At 38.1% G+C, this 18,369-nt stretch overlaps 1 protein-coding gene across 2 annotated transcripts in view; it reads left to right on the top strand.

Moving 5' to 3' along the window:
• The first annotated feature begins 3,622 nt into the window (after positions 1-3,622).
• The window catches only part of LOC124711759, a 100,562-nt gene continuing 85,815 nt past the window's right edge, over positions 3,623-18,369 (top strand). For both annotated transcript variants that reach the window (XM_047241974.1, XM_047241975.1), the window contains exon 1: positions 3,623-3,762. The gene's annotated coding sequence lies outside the window, so the exon portion shown is untranslated. The remainder of the gene's footprint in view (positions 3,763-18,369) is intronic.

Below are 18,369 nucleotides of genomic sequence, written 5' to 3'. Positions count from 1 at the left end.
GCCGTACACCACTGGTGATCGTCGAGGGGACACTGAATAGTGCACGGTACATCCAAACCGTCATCGAACCCATCGTTCTACCATTCCTAGACCGGCAAGGGAACTTGCTGTTCCAACAGGACAATGCACGTCCGCATGTATCCCGTGCCACCCAACGTGCTCTAGAAGGTGTAAGTCAACTACCCTGGCCAGCAAGATCTCCGGATCTGTCCCCCATTGAGCATGTTTGGGACTGGATGAAGCGTCGTCTCACGCGGTCTGCACGTCCAGCACGAACGCTGGTCCAACTGAGGCGCCAGGTGGAAATGGCATGGCAAGCCGTTCCACAGGACTACATCCAGCATCTCTACGATCGTCTCCATGGGAGAGTAGCAGCCTGCATTGCTGCGAAAGGTGGATATACACTGTACTAGTGCCGACATTGTGCATCCTCTGTTGCCCGTGTCTATGTGCCTGTGGTTCTGTCAGTGTGATCATGTGATGTATCTGACCCCAGGAATGTGTCAATAAAGTTTCCCCTTCCTGGGACAATGAATTCACGGTGTTCTTATTTCAATTTCCAGGAGTGTATATAAGCTACCATGTTATGTATGTACGCTTTACGTGTAAAAACTGTTGAGAAACATCTTTCAAAGACCACAATTCACGCGAAAAAACCAGGTGAACAAGCAAGAAAGTCCATAAGAGTTGAAATCATAAGATCGGAATTGATCTGATGTGACAAAACATGACGGACAGTGTGAATACACCTTTCGCCATGGTCCCATGATGGCCAGTGAGAACTGCCTTTTAATGGTAGATATTAATTTTATTTATTTACTTATTTATTCAAAAATCTTTCAAGATTGCAAATAATGTGTTGACAACCTCCACCCCGCCGGCCGGAGTGGCCGAGCGGTTCTAGGCGCCACAGTCCGGAACCGCGCGACCGTTACGGTCGCAGGTTCGAATACTGCCTTGGGTGTGGATGTATGTGATGTCCTTAGGTTTGTTAGATTTAAGTAGTTCTAAGTTCTAGGGGCCTGATGACCTCAGAAGTTAAGTCCCATAGTGCTCAGAGCCATCCTCCCCCCCCCCCCCCTTCCCCCCGCCACCACCCCACCCTCACGCATACACAAACATTTGCTGCTACAGAAATTTGTCTATAATATGAGGTGGTTGTTCTTGTAGTTCCAGAAGTTGCGAATGTGTGCCTCCACACTACTCTTTCGACTATTTTTACAATAACGATTTGAAAACACACTGAAATCGAATGGAGTCCAGCAGCAATTATTCCAAGATAACTACGACAGAAAGCTTGTCTTTCGAAAATCTCGTTTTAAGGTATTCAGTGGTGAGGAAAGGTTAGTTGCTTCACAAAGTACAACGGAATTGAACTTTTTGTGGCATGGCGAAAGTTGCATCTCTTGAATGACACCATTGAAAACTACGTGTTCAAATATGCAGCTGTGGTGCCACTGCAGTGTTCCACTATCTGTGACATCACTTTAATTGTGTGTGTGTGAACCTGCTTAAACTGCAGTTGCAATTTGTGCAAGGTTTTGTGCTAATGTAAACAACCCACTGGATGCTTGCAGAAGTTACTTGCCAAAGATACTTGTTAGTGGACACACGTCTGAACCAGTAAACATATATAATTGGCCACCAGTCAAGAGTGTGCAAAATTGGTTTACAGCTTACTTTGTTTCACCAGAAAGGGAAGTAGCAAGGCATTTTTTAATGATAGTCTAAACATAAATGCATTACATTTGCAACAAAAGTAATAAATACTGTTAGCAAAATTCGAGGAGTAATTAGATGGCCTTCTCTTGGTGATATAGCTTGTCGCATCTTTGTATCCTTTTTTAAAATATTTGATTGTGTTACAGGGAAGATATGTTCGAAACTAGTATACGCCATTCTCAGACAGTTTTTAATTCGAACAAAATGCTCTGATTTTATATCATTCAAAGGTGTTCCTTGATGATTTAAATATTTGCGTCTCTGCATCCACTTCTTAACTCAGACATTACTTTTCTATTCTTAATTATGTATTTTGTAACTATTTTTCTTCAATAATAATAATTATTATTATTATTGATAAACAGTGGCAGCTGCTCTGTTTATAACCACAGCACTGTAATCTTCCACCTACCTACCTCACGACGCATTTGTAGTGGAAAGTACTTGCAACAAGTTCCTGAATATTACGTCATTTTTTTCCATTTCCTGTCGTTCCAAAATTTCATCTTTGCATTCTCTCTCTCTAAAACACACACACACACACACACACAAGATAGACACGCAGCGATTGTTGGCAACACTACACGCTGTAAACACGTGCACGTTGAACACACAACGAAAAAGTACAAGGGAAATCAAGAGAAATGGTGTAGTAAACGTGTGTGAAAGTCGCCGAAAATCGGTCTTCTGGGCTTTGAGAAACGGACCAACATCTCCAGGACGACATTCATGGACTGGCAACATTGGATATCGTAACACCAAACGATAATTTATCCTAACGAAACTTGTGCTGCAGAAGTTGTTTCTAATCTCAAAAACAAGAGAAGACCATGAGAAAAAGTAACATAGTAACACATTTGTAACTACTATATGATGCATTTATTGTACGTATAAAACCAAACATGCTTCGTTAATAACAGAATTAAAACAAGTATGGCAGAAAAACGGATTGTCTTTCATTTAGTTGCAAAGACAGCACAAATCCGCATGACTTGCTGAATTTAACTTGCAGAAGTAAATTTGAGCCAGTTTTTGTTCCAATGTAAGCACCTCAGCAAGTGTTTGCAGAAGTTACTTGCTAGTTGACAGACGCCTTGAACACCAAAATTGCAAAAGAATATTCCCAAGATACGGTAAGAAAATAAAAGAAAACGGGTTTTAACTTGTTGCCGAAAACCTTCCGAAATGGGTTGCGCGATGTCAACTAAGGAACGATAGATTAATATCGATTTGTATTTTTATCACCAGATTATAAAGAAAGTGGTCTGAGGTGTGGTGTCACCGCCAGACACCACACTTGCTAGGTGGTAGTTTAAATCGGCCGCGGTCCATGTAGTACATGTCGGACCCGCGTGTCGCCACTGTGATCGCAGACCTAGCGCCACCACCAAGGCAGGTCTCGTGATACGAGAGTGGACTCGACCCCAGTTGTACGAGAACCTAGCTACCGCCCAGTTGTACGCGAACCTAGCTATCGCCCCAGTTGTACGAGAACCAAGCTACCGCCCAGTTGTACGCGAACCTAGCTATCGCCCAGTTGTACGAAGCCTTTCTCTCTCATTAGCCGAGAGACAGAATAGCCATCAGAAGTTAATGGCTACGAACTAGCAAGGAGCCATTTGTATCAGTGCCTATAGCTTACGAGTATTCAAGAGAGATGTATTCCGAGGAATCAATAAAAGTTAAGTAAAAAGCATCTACATACTTTTCTTCTTATTCATTCATAAGTTTTTATGTTCCAGACTTCACGCCCGACTGCTTATTGCCGTTTGTGCACTATCGGCCACAGCGTTAGTTTAGCATTCCTTTTCAGCAATCCACATCACGGTGTCGGTCCAGCTACCGACACTACATGAGGTATAATGCAAAACATCCCCCGAAGGCGCAAAGTACGCCCGTCGTACGGTATCTGATAAAATGCTGCAAAAAAATGTAATCCAAGTTAGAAACTAGTGTGGAAAGTTATGGAGATCACAGTTACTAACGTCTGTCAAGTCCAAGCAAGTTGAAGGAAAACAACGACATATTATGGAAAGGAAGGTAGACAAGCTTATGTCGTATGAAACTTTTAAGTGCACAAGATACACTCAGGAAATGTGTCAGGAAAAATCAAACTAGAACTGATAATGGAAAAATTGGTTAATGGTAAAATAATCTCCAATACTTCATGAGATTCATGCAATTATCCTGAATCAATAACTTGCCGCATTTTCGTTCCTGGCGGCTAGTAGACCAAACTGGGAAATTGCATTTATTTAAGAACAGTTTAAGCATATTTGGATTCTCAATGAGAGTTGCGATGGTAACTCTGTTATTTTCGTGTTTTACAATTTGATATTGCCTCTTACATCTTTCAAATAACTTGGCCTGTATTTATATTCATCTCTATAAATGGTGGTGATCAGGTGCTTTACTATTCTGTTGCGGCGTGGTAAGGGTTAGACTGTAACCAGTGCCACCTAGTTGGCATTGGTTTGAGTCAACAACAGAGATTGGCAGCCTTCGGCCAGGCGAGACGCTAGAGTTTTGTAGTTTATTAAAGATGAGCTGTTGTAGCAGTTAGTTTATAATAGATTACTCGCAAAATACATATATTACTATTTACTTCATACTGTGAGCTTTGCAACTAGGACAGGCAAATGCCCTGAGACTACTATGGACAGCCGGCCGAAGTGGCCGTGCGGTTAAAGGCGCTGCAGTCTGGAACCGCAAGACCGCTACGGTCGCAGGTTCGAATCCTGCCTCGGGCATGGATGTTTGTGATGTTCTTAGGTTAGTTAGGTTTACCTAGTTCTAAGTTCTAGGGGACTAATGACCTCAGCAGTTGAGTCCCATAGTGCTCAGAGCCATTTGAACCATTTGAACTACTATGGACAATATCGGTGTAGACCAATATAGGAAAAAAGTCATATCACAAAACCAATAGTAAATGGTCTATCTGACCTGACATGCAGCGTCTAGTGTTAAAATATGAAACTTGTCAGGATAAAAAAAATCAGTTAAGTCTGAGTACAGAAGGGTAATAAATCAGTCAAAAACTCAGAAATTCAGCAAATTCCTCAAAAACATGAAATGGATGTTACGATACTTCTGACTCAAATGGAAAATACAAAGGATTCATTAATAAAGTCACTTAAACTTTTGAAAATTTTTCCCCTGAAGGTAATTCAAAACACAGAAGTCAAAAAATAAACCATGGATTACACAAGGAAAAAGGGTATCACGTGGGACAAAAAGGAGACTTTTCCTACTATCTAGGGACAGCTCTGATGTTAGCATTGTAATGCATTACAAAGAATACTGCAAAAAATTGAAGCAAGTAATCCCAAAATCTAAGCAGCTTTATTATGAGAAAGAGATAATTCCATCAGGCAACAAAATAAAAACTGTATGGGATATACTGAAGACAGAGACAGGTGGGGCCAAAAAGAAAGAGGGACAGATAGCTCTAACAGTAAATGAGACTTTGGTAACAAGTGCATGTAGTGTTGCAAACCTCTTAAAAAAAAGTACTTCATTTCTGTTACTGACAGGTCGAGGTTATCAGGTTCGGTGAACAGTGCAATGGAGTATCTGAGACCAGTCTCTAAAAATAACTTCAGTAAAATAGAAATGACACTCACACCGCCTTAAAATCTAAGTATTCTAGTGGGAATGATAACATATGAACGAAGTTCAGCAAAGAGTGCTCATGCGAGTTAAGTTCTATCTTAATCAAACAATGGAAAATCCAGGATGGAATGTAACAATATTATGAGAATAAAGTTGCTACTCACCATATAGTGGAGATGCTGAGTTGCAGATAGGCACTACAAAAAGACTCTCACAATTATAGCTTTCGGCAGTTAAGCCCTTCATCAACAATAGACACACATATGTGCACACACACACTCATGCAAATGCAACTCACACACATGACTGCAGTCTCAGGCAACTGAAGATAAGTCTTTGCATAATTATTCGCTTGCGTCTGAGCTGTCTAACCTGTAAGCAGCAAATAACCAAGGGACCTACGCTCAATTCAGATATAGAAGGATCATGGACACAAACCCAAAGGCAATACAGTAAATAACACATTTATTTAAACAATAGTGCAAAATCTGTACAACATACAGTTTGCATTGGTTTACACAATCAAGAACAAATTTATATTACACTGGTCTAGCCAATACAATGGGTGGTGTGGCTTAAGTTTAAAACACACGTATTAAAATAATTACACTCCTGGCACTAACAAAGCTGCCAATCATGCTCCAATATTAAAAGGAGGTAACAGATAGTGAAGATCAGACTTGCTTGAGAAGTATTGCTATAATTAAGGACTGCAGTTTAGTAATGACTCACAGGACAGAGGCTAGAATATCCCCATCTTTAAAAATATTTAACTAGCAAAATTTTGAGGCAGTAAATTGCTTTATGGATATTGCCATGTTAAAAACTTCAATTAATTGATCTTAGCAAAAGTAAAACTCACAGTGGCTAGAAGAGTCCAGTGTTTAAGGAAATTTAAAGTGTTTAACCATAAAAATTCTAAAGAAGCTTCCTTCCCAGAAATCTTAAAGGACTAGGGTTTCACGACATTTAAAAAAATGTAATGGCCCTCATCCTTGGCTTACCCCAAACTCTGAAGGGACGCTAATCAAAACATTTTAGTTCTCATCACTTTAAAGGCACAGTTACCAAATAAGTTGCCGTTAATCAAAGAAGTGAGCCTGAACAACCTAAAATATTACACTGAAGTTTACTAAACAAGTGAGTGTCTTCAGTTCTCAAAATCTAGGAAATCTAAAATGTACATTGACTAGATGGGCCATACTTGTCAACAAACACTATGGGCGCCACAGCCAGCTTTTTCCAAGATGCACCATTGACCACAAATAGCAACTGCCAGTCTATTAAACAGAGCCACGTTACAGGGCCCCACACTAGCTCTTGCTTATAACAGTCAACAAGTGCTCACTATTCAAAGGAGGCTCTGCCAGCAGTAACTGCTCATCCATATGGCATCCACCGATTAACACACTCCACCAAGTTGCCTCCTGAGCCAGGCCGCAGTATTGCTGTGTCCTCACTACCATGATTCCTAGCAAGGTGCAGAGTTAGCACCACCTCAAGCACAGCCACAATCTTTGCTAATTGACAGCGGACCAGCACTGTGTCTTCCTACATTTCTCCAGAACCAAAACTGATCTTCCCAAAGATTGTCATCTTACAGCTTTCCGTTCTACTGTAAATAATGTGTGTCAGTATTTTGCAACTATCACTTGTTTAATTGACAGTTCTTCCATGTTTATACTTCTCGGCACCTGCCTTTGTTGGAATTGGAATTACTAAATAATTCTTGAAATCTTGGGTAATTACCCTGTCTAGTATATCTTGCATACCAGCTGGTATAATTTTGCATGGTATGTTCTCCCAAGTGTCAACGAGGATCACGTGCCGGCCTCTCAAAATGTGTTGTTACAGTTTAGGTCTTTCAGTCCTCTGCCAAATTTTTCTCACATAATGATATGTCTCATCTCTTCTTCATTTACGTCCTCTTCTCATTCCATAATATTGTCTTCAGGTTTGCTTTCTTTGTATAGCACTTTTATATATTCTTTCCACCTTCCAGTCTTCTGCTTTGTTTATTACTGGTTTTCTATCTGCACTCTTGATAGTTAAACAGCTACTTCTCTTTTCTCCAAAGGCCTCTTAAATTTTCCTATAGGTGGCATCTATCTTTCCCCTAGACATGTATGATTTTACAGCTTTCCATTTTTCCTCTGTGCAGTCATGCTTTACCATTTTGCACTTCTTGTCATCTGATTATTTAAACATCTGTGTTATCTTCTGCCTACTTCACATTGCCTTGTTATTATATTTTGTGCTTCTATCACCTAAATTCAGTAGTGTGTGTGTGTGTGTGTGTGTGTGTGTGTGTGTGTGTGTTTTATTCAAGGAGTTCTACTTAGCCTTGTTTTTGTGCTTAGTTGCTCCTCTGCTGCAAAATACCATCTCTCAAAGCTACCTATTCGTTTCCTATTGTTTTTCTTTCTCCTGTTTCATCCACATTCATCTAATGCATCATTTGAAACTCTCCTCAAACCTCTGGTCTTTCAATTTATCTGTGCCCCATTTCCTAAATTTACGCTTCTGCAATTTCTTCAGTTTACATCTGCAGTTCATAACCAATAAATTATGGCTAGAGTTGGTATCTGCTACTGGAAAAGCTATGCAGTTTAAAAGCTGGTTTTGGGATACCTGTTTCATTAATATATAATATATCTGAGACCTTCTGTCACCTCCTTGTCTCTCCCACATATACAACCATCTTTCACGATTCTTAAAGATACGTTTCACAACGATTAAATTGTTTTCTGTGAAAACTTCTACCAGATGGTTTCCCCTTTCATTCCTTTCCACTTTTCCATGTTCTCTTACTGTTTTCCCCCTTTTCTTTTTCTTGGTATTGGATTCCAGTCCCTGCTTACAATCAGGTTTCTATCTTTCTTAATGATTAGAATAATATCTTCATTAGCTGTGGAACTAGTAGGCATATAAATGTTTACTACTGTGTTTGGTGTTGGCTTTGTTTCTATCTAGGCTGTAATAATGCATTGCTTTTCATAGTAGCTTACCCACATTCCTATTTCTTATTCATTATTAGACCTGCTCCTGCATTACCCATATTTGATTTTTTGTTGAGAACCCTGTACTCACCTGAACAGAAGTCCTGTTTTCCTTACCACCACACCTCACTATCTTACACCAGATCTAATTTCAGAGTATCCATTTCTCTCTTTATTTCTCTAGCGTGCCTAATTAAGGGATCTAAAATTCCAAAATTTGATCCATAAACACCAGATTTGTTTTTTCCTATAATAACATCCTCATTAGGAGTCCCCCCCCCCCTTTCCTGAGATCTTAATGGGGGACAATTTTACCTCTAGAATATTTAACTTATGAGGATGCCATCACCATTAAACCAAATATTAGAGCCACATGTCCTGGGGAAATATACTAGCTATAGTTTCATATTGTTTGCAACCATTTCCATTACCAACATACCAAGGCCACATTGGCTAGTGTTACAATGCCAGATCTGTCAATTATACAGATATGTGTCCCTCTAATGTGATTTCATCTGGGATACAGCAGTTTGTAAACTTCTATTGTTGGGACATGTGAGCCACCCCACTGTGGCAATGTCCATGATTCATTGATATTTTCTACAATACTTGAAAAAGTACTGCACGCTGGAATTATGAATCTAGAATTAAGACTACATTCTCAGTCATGAATAATGTCGTGGAATCCTTAAGCAGAAAGATGTCATTTGGGCTGTGTTTGTGATCTTTGTAAGTTTTTAATTGAGTAGAGCACACAGTACTACTTGACAAAGCATATCATTACAGTATCAAAAGGGCACTGGGAAACTGGCTGAAATCATACCTCCAATACAGTAAGCATTTACATCTTCATCTAAATTCACACTCTGTGAACCACTGTGAAGTGCATGACATCAGGATACTTCTGATCTTACCAAATGTTAGGATTTCTTCCTGTTTCATTTGCACATGGAGCATAAGAGGAACACACATTTAAATATGCAGTATAATTTGTCTGATCTTGTCCTCATGATCCCTATGGGTGTGATATATGGGGGCAAGGGGGGGGGGGGGTGAATGTGGAATATTCCTAGATTCTACATTTAACAATTGTTTGTGAAACATTGTAAGTAGGCTTTCACATGATAATCAGTGTCTACCTTAAAGTATCTTCTTCAACACTCTTAGCATTTCCATAATACTATCCCGTAAATGAGACTAACCTTTAACTATCTGTGCTGCACTCCTATGTACACCAGGTGTTAAAAAAGAAAGTATTCCATATTTTGAGAGGTGGTACTATGGACAAAAAAAAAGTTCATGGAACATGAGCTGCAAAAGACATACCATAAGAACTATGAACACTTGTTCAACTTTGCTACTGTGAAACACATCTCTTGTACTGCAAGATCTTTGCTGCCACAGATGACCTACAGAATGCAGTAAATGAGTAGTAGTAGTAGTAGTAGTAGTAGTAGTAGTAGTGAAGACACATTCCTCTGTTACAGCGTGCAGTAAGCACCTGTTAGTGCTGCTACTGTAAACTATATCCAAAATTCTGGACAAATGCAGCACATACATTAGTTTTAGTAGTACTAGGTTATGTTGTGATGAATTTGTGAAACGCTTTTACATTGTAGTTTTATCTTTGCACTTACCACCACAATATGTCTGCTTGTGTCTGTATGTGTGGATGGATATGTGCGTGTGTGCGAGTGTATACCTGTACTTTTTTTCCCCCTAAGGTAAGTCTTTCCGCTCCTGGGATTGGAATGACTCATTACACTCTCCCTTAAAACCCACTTCCTTTCGTCTTCCCCTCTCCTTCCCTCTTTCCTGATGAGGCAACAGTTTGTTGCGAAAGCTTGAATTTTGTGTGTATGTTTGTGTTTGTTTGTGTGTCTATCGACCTGCCAGCGCTTTCGTTCGGTAAGTCACCTCATCTTTGATTTTATATATAATTTTTCCCATGTGGAATGTTTCCTTCTATTATATTGAAATAATGTTCTATCTTATACAAGCAGCCCAACAAAGTACTAAAAATGTGCTGACTTGGCAGCACCTTTCTTGAGTTTTCTTTGTAACCAGTCAAGTTGTATCTCATTAAATGCTGTAGAACATGGTAGGAACACCCATTTATAAAAGACGAGATAGGTAATTGACATCCCATTACAAACACATCTCCCTCTTCTCATGTTGTGAAGTTCTGTGCACTATCGTGCAAGTTTATGAAGTTTCAACCAAACTCGGCACAGAATTTTCAAAGCCTCTTTTCTGAGACTTCCAACAGACTCAGAACAGTAGGACGTGATCAGTTCTAATGGAAAATGCAGCAGGTAATGGGCTTTGTATAACTTCCATGAGTCAACTGATCTTTTCCACTTTTCCTGCCACTGGGAAGTTCCAAGACCTTGGAGCCCAAACAGTAGCCATTGTTTGCTCTAGTGTGTGCCACAGTCTGTAGTAGTTTGCATTGTCTTTCCTCGGTGGCTGTTAGAATAGGCTCTTCAGTTTGTTGATTGGACCTCAAAGCATATATCCTGAGTACACAAGATGATATTTCTTGTCCTTTGCTGCCATTCCCATAAGGGATAGAATTATTCATTTCAAATTGAAACTGCCTTGACACAGAACACAGAAGGCTTTCCAAGAGGTGAAGTATGTTTCTCTGGCTCATGTTAACTTTCAGTGGGAGGCAGCACCTCATACTTCTTGATTTGGGGGACAAGTGTATCGTGAGCTCTCCCTGGTTCCTGCCTCCTGTGACAGGGCCTTCGACATACCACTGACAAACCACTCACAGTCAAGTCAAGTCAATAAGTAGTACTTTAACCTGTTTACTGTAATTGAGCAACAGTTTCCCTCCACATTTTATTCTCCAAACTTAACCTGCATTGCCAAACTAACTATTCCTTGATTCGTAAAGATCTCTTTACAATGACTTGATTTAGTACCTCTTGATTAGTTCCTTGATCTACCCATCTGATCATCATTTTGCTGTAAGACTACATTTCAAAATCTTCAGTTTTCCACTTGTCTTTCTGCTTATTGTCCATGTTTCACTACAGTATAAGGCTACCCTCCAGTAAATACTTTCAGAAAAGTATTTAAATATATATTAGATGTAAATATATTTTCTCATTTTCTGAAAAGCCTTTTTAGTTATAGCCAGTCTACACCTAAAATGCTCTATATTTCTTCCATTATCAGTTATTTTTCTGCCCTAATAGTAAAATTTGTCTATTACTTATAGTCTCTCATTTCCTAGTTTAATTCTCTCAACACCATGTGATTTGGTTTGACTACACTCCATTTCCTCCATCCAGAACGTTATGCATTCCATTCAACTGACCCCTCAAGTTGTTTGCCACCCCTGAAAGCATTGTGACGTCACCAGCAGATCTTTTTTTTCTACTCCCTTTCTAGAATTTTAATTCCTTTTCCAAATATCTGCTTGTGTGTCTTATGTTACCATAAGATCGAACATATTCATCTCCAGATGGCTTCAGTAATCAGAAAGGTAAAAGTTTAAATAGAAATATATTTGAAGATGAAGTATGTAAAATAAATAATGTTCTATCATATACAAGCAGCCCACCAAAGTACTAAAAATGTGCTGACTTGGCAGCACCTTCCTTGAGTTTTCTTTGTAACCGGTCAAGTTGTATCTCAATAAATGCTGTAGAACATGATAGGAACACCCATTTATAAAAGACGAGATAGACAAGTGACCTCTCATTACAAACACATCTCCCTCTTCTCATGTCGTGAAGTAATTTTGAGATTGCAGCCTCAACAGAATATTGAACCACCTTCCTCAGCTCAGTCTGGCTTCAGTACAGGCTTCAATACTGAGAAACCACTAAATACTGAGGAACCACTTAATGACCTCACAAATTCAGTAGAAACATGCAAGAAAAATTACCCTGTTGACATTTTCTGTGGTCTTGGCAAGACCACTGAATGAGTAGTTCATAAAATTATAGTAGGGAGACTAACATAAGTTCCCTTTCTGTGAATCAAGTCTTATTTTAACAGTAGGAAACAGAGGATCTTATTAACAAATGATGCAACTGGAATAAGACTAAATTTGGTGAGAAGAAACATTAAATATAGTGTTCTATCAGATTCTGCGTTCAACTTGCTTCTGTTCTTAAGGGCCTGTACCTCAATTAATAAAAACAGAATCAGTTGATTATCTGTCTGTGTGACTGTTTTCTCAGGAACAGGTATAGGTTTCAAGTTGAAAGTTATGTTACATACTCAGGTCTCTGTCCCTTGGCAGTGTGAAAACTTTAAGCCTCTAAGTCATTGTAATAAAAAAATCCCGCCATTTATGTCCGTATTTCATTACTCTCAGACTCATTCATCTGGTACTTCCAGTTGACCTAGAATCACGAAATTTGACAAGAAGTAAAGTTTCATAGTACAAGTACAGGAAAAAAATCCAAAAATTGTTAATTTGTAATTATAGCACATAATAAAATATTATTTTGCCATTTGTTGTCTCTCTGTCTGTATGTCTGTTAATACCTCTTTGTCTCAGGAATGTTCTTTTGTATCAAGTTGAAAATTATGTCATGTACTAAGTTCTATTGTCACTTGGCAGTGTAAAAAATTTAAGCTTTTAAGTCAATGCAATCAAAAAATATCACCATTTATGTTACATATTTTAGATACAAACTCATTCATCAAAACCTGTAGATGAACTGTCTGTATATGTTTCGGGCCTGGTGGTCTAGCAATAAAAGTGCGCCCGGAAAGTGAGAAATCATGGGATCACACAAATCTCAGGTGGACCACAGATTCTTCAATCTTTGTTTTAACCTGGCCTTCACCTCTCAACAATGTGAAGAATTGCCAGAAACAACACGTGATTCAGATTACACATTAAAATGGTACATTCCCTTTCCCTGGATGGATGCCTGGGGTAGGTAAGGGACACACAAGTCATCAAAGAGGCATCCAGTCAAAAAACTTGTACCAGGCCATTGAGCCACATAAAATTTTGTTACAATCTACATACATAGCTAAGTTTGTACACTGCCATCAGAGTGCAAGTCCTACTTACACTTGTTTACTTACATAGCTGATTTACATGAGAAATTGGAGGGCACTTCAGAAACCGTACTTGCTAACAACATATAAAATGATAAAAGACACAAACACTTTCAACTTAACAGCCAGGAGAATAATGGCGCAGGTTTACAACTGATTCACAGTTAGTGGTTTAACCCTTAGTCTTACAATAAACTCATATTATGCTATTCAAAGCAAATAAAAATGACTTCCAGGTACTAGAAGTAGGGATCAATAGGCAGACAGCAGAAGTCTCAGAATGTGAAGTTTCTATGCATCCAGATGTATAATGAATTGAGATGAGACCAGCACCTGGATAAGTTAACCAAAAGGTTCAGCTCTGCCCACTATGCACTCAGTCTCTTTTGTGTTAGCCTGTAGGGAGAATTTTCATAGCATACTTCCACTTAATACTGTATTTATTCTACAGGAATGCGCAGCAATAATATTATGTTAAGTTGGTAATTAAACATCTTGCAAAAGCCTCTTCAGGGCTCTAGATATTCTAACACTTGCATGACAACAAGAGAGAATTTAGGATTAACTGTGCAATTCACAGTTACAATGCTACAAGTAAAAAAAAATCTCTTATAAACTATGCATTACTAGAAGGGAAGTAATTCACTGACAGACTACGCATAACTAAAAGTAACAATAATTTGCATAAACTGTGTAGGCTAATGATCACAATTGGGTTTTATATTCTGCCACTAAAGTCTGTAACAGGTTAGAACAGAATAGAAACTTTATTGTCACATAACATGTCATATGCAATCAGATGATTGGGACATAGGTGACTCATCAGTTTAAAGCTACTTCTAATTCTAAGTATACAGAATAATTACAGGTATTTTGTAATTTTAAGTACCATAAAATGATTTAAAATAATCAAGTTGAAACTAAATTTTTCACAGACTTTATTTCGCAGCCACATACCCATATAGTAAGGAGTCTTCTCCAGCAGTTTTAGCCTATGAGTTGGTAACTTATACTGATATTTGTTTCTTGTTTCATAATCATGCTTAAACAGGTTATCCTCAAAAAGTTGTGGGTTTTGTTTAGAAAACTTAATTGTCTAATAGATAGAGAGGCCAGGAACAGTCATAAGATCAAGGGCCTTGAATAGAGGTCTGCACAATTGCCTTTTTTCTGCACCTGCCATTGTCCTAATGATTTTTTTCTGTAGTGTAAAGACTTTCTGTAAGTTTGTTTTCTCTGATTCCCCAAAAATTATACCATATCTATTCACAGACACAAAATATGCATGATATACAACTTTTTTGACTGGTGTTTCTATTATACTGCTTATAACATTCATTGCAAATATTAGATTATTTAGACGGTGACAGATGGCATCTACATGGTCTGCCCGTGATGAATTCTTGTTCGGCATTACACCTAGAAATTTGGTTCAGTTTGTGGTGGCAAGGCAATTGTCCTCATATGGTATTTCTAGTATATATTGTACAGTTTGTTTTGTGGTAAAGTGAATTGTTTGTGTCTTCGTTAGATTTAATTTGAGACCATTATTTCTCACCCAGGCCTCAATTCCAGCCAGAGACTGCTGAAAATGATTTTCACTTTTCTTGCAACAGGCTATTACTGTAGAGTCATCCGCATAAAGAATAGTGTCTGAATTTATGTTAGTTGGCAGGTCGTCTATATAATACAAGGACAATATTGGCCAGGGATAGAGCCTTGTGGTTGCCAGTAGACATCAGACACATAACTGAAAATTTTTGGCTGTTCAAAAACAATGTAGAAGAAAACCTCATTAACCACCCTTTCCGCAGTTTATCAGAATATTTGGACACAGGGATGTTAAGTCAACATAACTGTAATATTTATATTAAGAACATCTTGACTTATGTATAGACACCTGATAGTAGTCTGAATATTTAGACAACTGCTTGATTTGAAACATTAGAGAAAAACAGCAGCTGAGAAGGATTAGAGAAAGAGCAATGTGTCCTTCCCCCCTCACCCCCCTGCCACCACATAGGAGCTGTTTTTCCCCTAATATACATACACATATTCCGCATAAAGAATAAAGGAAATAGGAACAGACAAGATCTTCGAATGTGCAGCCATAAAGCTTACAGATCTAAATCTAATTGTAGCTACAATTTACCATCCCCCATCCAGTAGTATTAACGATTTTCTGTTACAAATGGACTTGTTTCTACCCAAATAAGTCAGTGGAAACAGGATGTAATTATATGTGGTGACTTTAATATAGACTTTCTCACCCACAACAGAAACAGGGAGACATTAATTAACATTGCAAAAACTTACAACCTGCATGGCCTTGTAAACGAGCCCACTAGAATAACACCCACATTCAAGACAGCTCTAGATCAAATTTTTGCAAATAGAAATAAACTTAACCAACACTAGAAGTATACAATGCAGGATTCAGCAACCACCAAACCGTCATTCTAAAGGTCGATGTTAGCAAATATATCTCAAACCCAGTTCCACCTAAAATTTTATGAAGGTTTTTCACTCAAGATAACTTGAACAAGTTAAATGCCCTCCTTAGTAAAGAAAAGTGGATAGAGATGTACACAGCCAGTGACGTCAACATGAAATTCAACATATTTCTTGACACAATGAGCCGCCACTTCGAAGAGGCTCCAGTAAGAATAAATAATAATAAGAGAAACAAAACTTGGATTGCACCAGCTATACAAAACATGTTATGTAAACAAAATAATGACTCCCCCCAACTAACAGAATACTATAAAAACAACACATGTATCCTAAGAAGAGTGACAAGACAGGCAAAAAGGATGAAAAATGATGAGTACATTGAAAAATCCAGCAATAAAGTAAAAGCAATGTGGAATATTTCAAAAATTTTGTACACACAATTGCTGAACCATTAACTCACCTCTGTGACTATTCTTTCCAGGCAGGCACTTTCCCTCAAGCTCTGAAACTTTCTAAAGTAATTCCTGTCTTCAAAAAAGGTGATAATACAGATATGAATAACTAAAGACCTATCTCAATCTCATCCTGCTTTTCTAAAGTTTTTGAAAAAACAATGTACAAAAAACTGATGGACTTCATTAAAAAAAAAAAAAAGATTTACTAAGTTTAGCTCAATGTGGGTTCAGAAGCAACAAATCTACTGAAACAGCAGTATATGATTACATAAAGACGCTATTAGATCTGTTAGACAAAAAGCAACCCATAACAGACATATTTCTGTATCTGTCAAAGGCTTTTGACACTGTTGACCACAAAATATTGCTGGAAAAAATAGAACACTATGGTATCGGAGGAATTGCAAACAATTGGATTGCTTCATTCCTAACCAATCAGAAGCAGAGAGTCAGCATGAAATACACTAATAGACAAAGCAACTGAATAACCGAAATCCTATTGAGTAATAAAACTGTAAAGTAAGGTGTACCACGGGGTTCAGTATTGGGATCTCTACTTTTCCTCCTGTATCTTAATGACTTGAGCCTGAATGTAGATGCACATAAAACAATAATATTTGCTGATGAGACAACTGCACTCCTCAAAGGGGAGAATACAGAGGCTGTGCAAAAAGCAGTGACCTTGGCCACTGAAAAACTCAGCAACTGGGCTAAAATCAACAGATTAACTATCAACACCAAAAAGACAGCTTCCATGAACATTCACACAACACAAAATGCAAATTCCTCTCAGCCACTTGTCACTGTAAATAACCAGCCAATAGGTACTGACACTGTTTTCAAATTCCTGGGTCTGTGGGTTCAAGATAACCTGAAATGGAATACACATATGGGAAAGGTAAATGCCAGAATTAGTACTGGCTGTTATGCATTGAGTGTACTGAAGTCATGTGCTAGCCTGAAAATATTAACCACCGTGTACTACACTTACATACAAGCCCACCTAAAATATGGTGTGATATTCTAGGGAAATTCTCCAACTGCCCTGAGCACATTCAAAATCCAGAAGAGAGCAATGAGGATTATTACTGGAAGCAAACCCAGAGACTCCTGCAAAGCCATCTTCAGAAAGTTGGAAATCCTTACACTGCCTTGCCTATACATTCTCGAGACTCTAAAATTTTTCAGAAACAACATAGTGCCAACTGACTCCAGAGTCATAAAAAATAATGAAATACATAAACACAACAGCAGAAAAAACTCAAATCTTCACGTTTTACATACAAATACTCAACAATCTTCCCACTAGTATTAAATCCATTGAAGACAACATAAAATTTAGCAAAGCCGTGAAGTCATATTTGTTGTGTCACTGTTTTTGCTCTATAAATGAATACCTAGAACAGTAATCTTGCTATTTATGTCAAACTGAAAACACTGAGCAATGGAGTGAAGTTAACTTAACCAATCTTTGCAATATAATACATTATGTATGTTAATATATGTTAACAATGTTAACTGATATTTTCCTAACATCCGTAACACACTGTGTACCATCAGATCACATGGAATAAATAAATAAAATAGTGTCTGAATTTATGTCAGTCGGCAGATCATTTATATAATACAAGAAAATATTGTCCAGGTTGTCAGTAGACATCAGACACATAATTGAAAATTTTTGGCTGTTCAAAAACAGTGTAGAAGAAAACCTCATTAGCGACTCTTTCGGCAGTTTATCAGAATAATTGTATACAGGGATGTTAAGTCGACATAACTGTAATGTTTATATTAAGAACATCTTGACTTATGTATAGACAGCTGATAGTAGTCTGAATATTTAGACAACTGCTTGATTTGAAGCATTAGACAAAAACAGCACCTGAGAAGGATTAGAGAAAGAACAATGTGTCACCCCCCTGCCATCACAGAGGAGTTTTTTTCCCCCTAATATACATACACGTATCTAGAGGTAATTCACATAATCATCAGGTATGGCTAAATTAGAGCAAGCCATAATTTGTTGTCATTACACTTTGTAGAAGTAAACTATATAGGCTGCTTTCGCTTGCTAACATATAACAGAACAC

The sequence above is a fragment of the Schistocerca piceifrons genome, chromosome 8 (assembly GCF_021461385.2).
Source record: "Schistocerca piceifrons isolate TAMUIC-IGC-003096 chromosome 8, iqSchPice1.1, whole genome shotgun sequence".
Taxonomy (NCBI): Eukaryota; Metazoa; Arthropoda; class Insecta; order Orthoptera; family Acrididae; genus Schistocerca; species Schistocerca piceifrons.
This window is presented reverse-complemented; position numbering and strand designations above follow the sequence as displayed.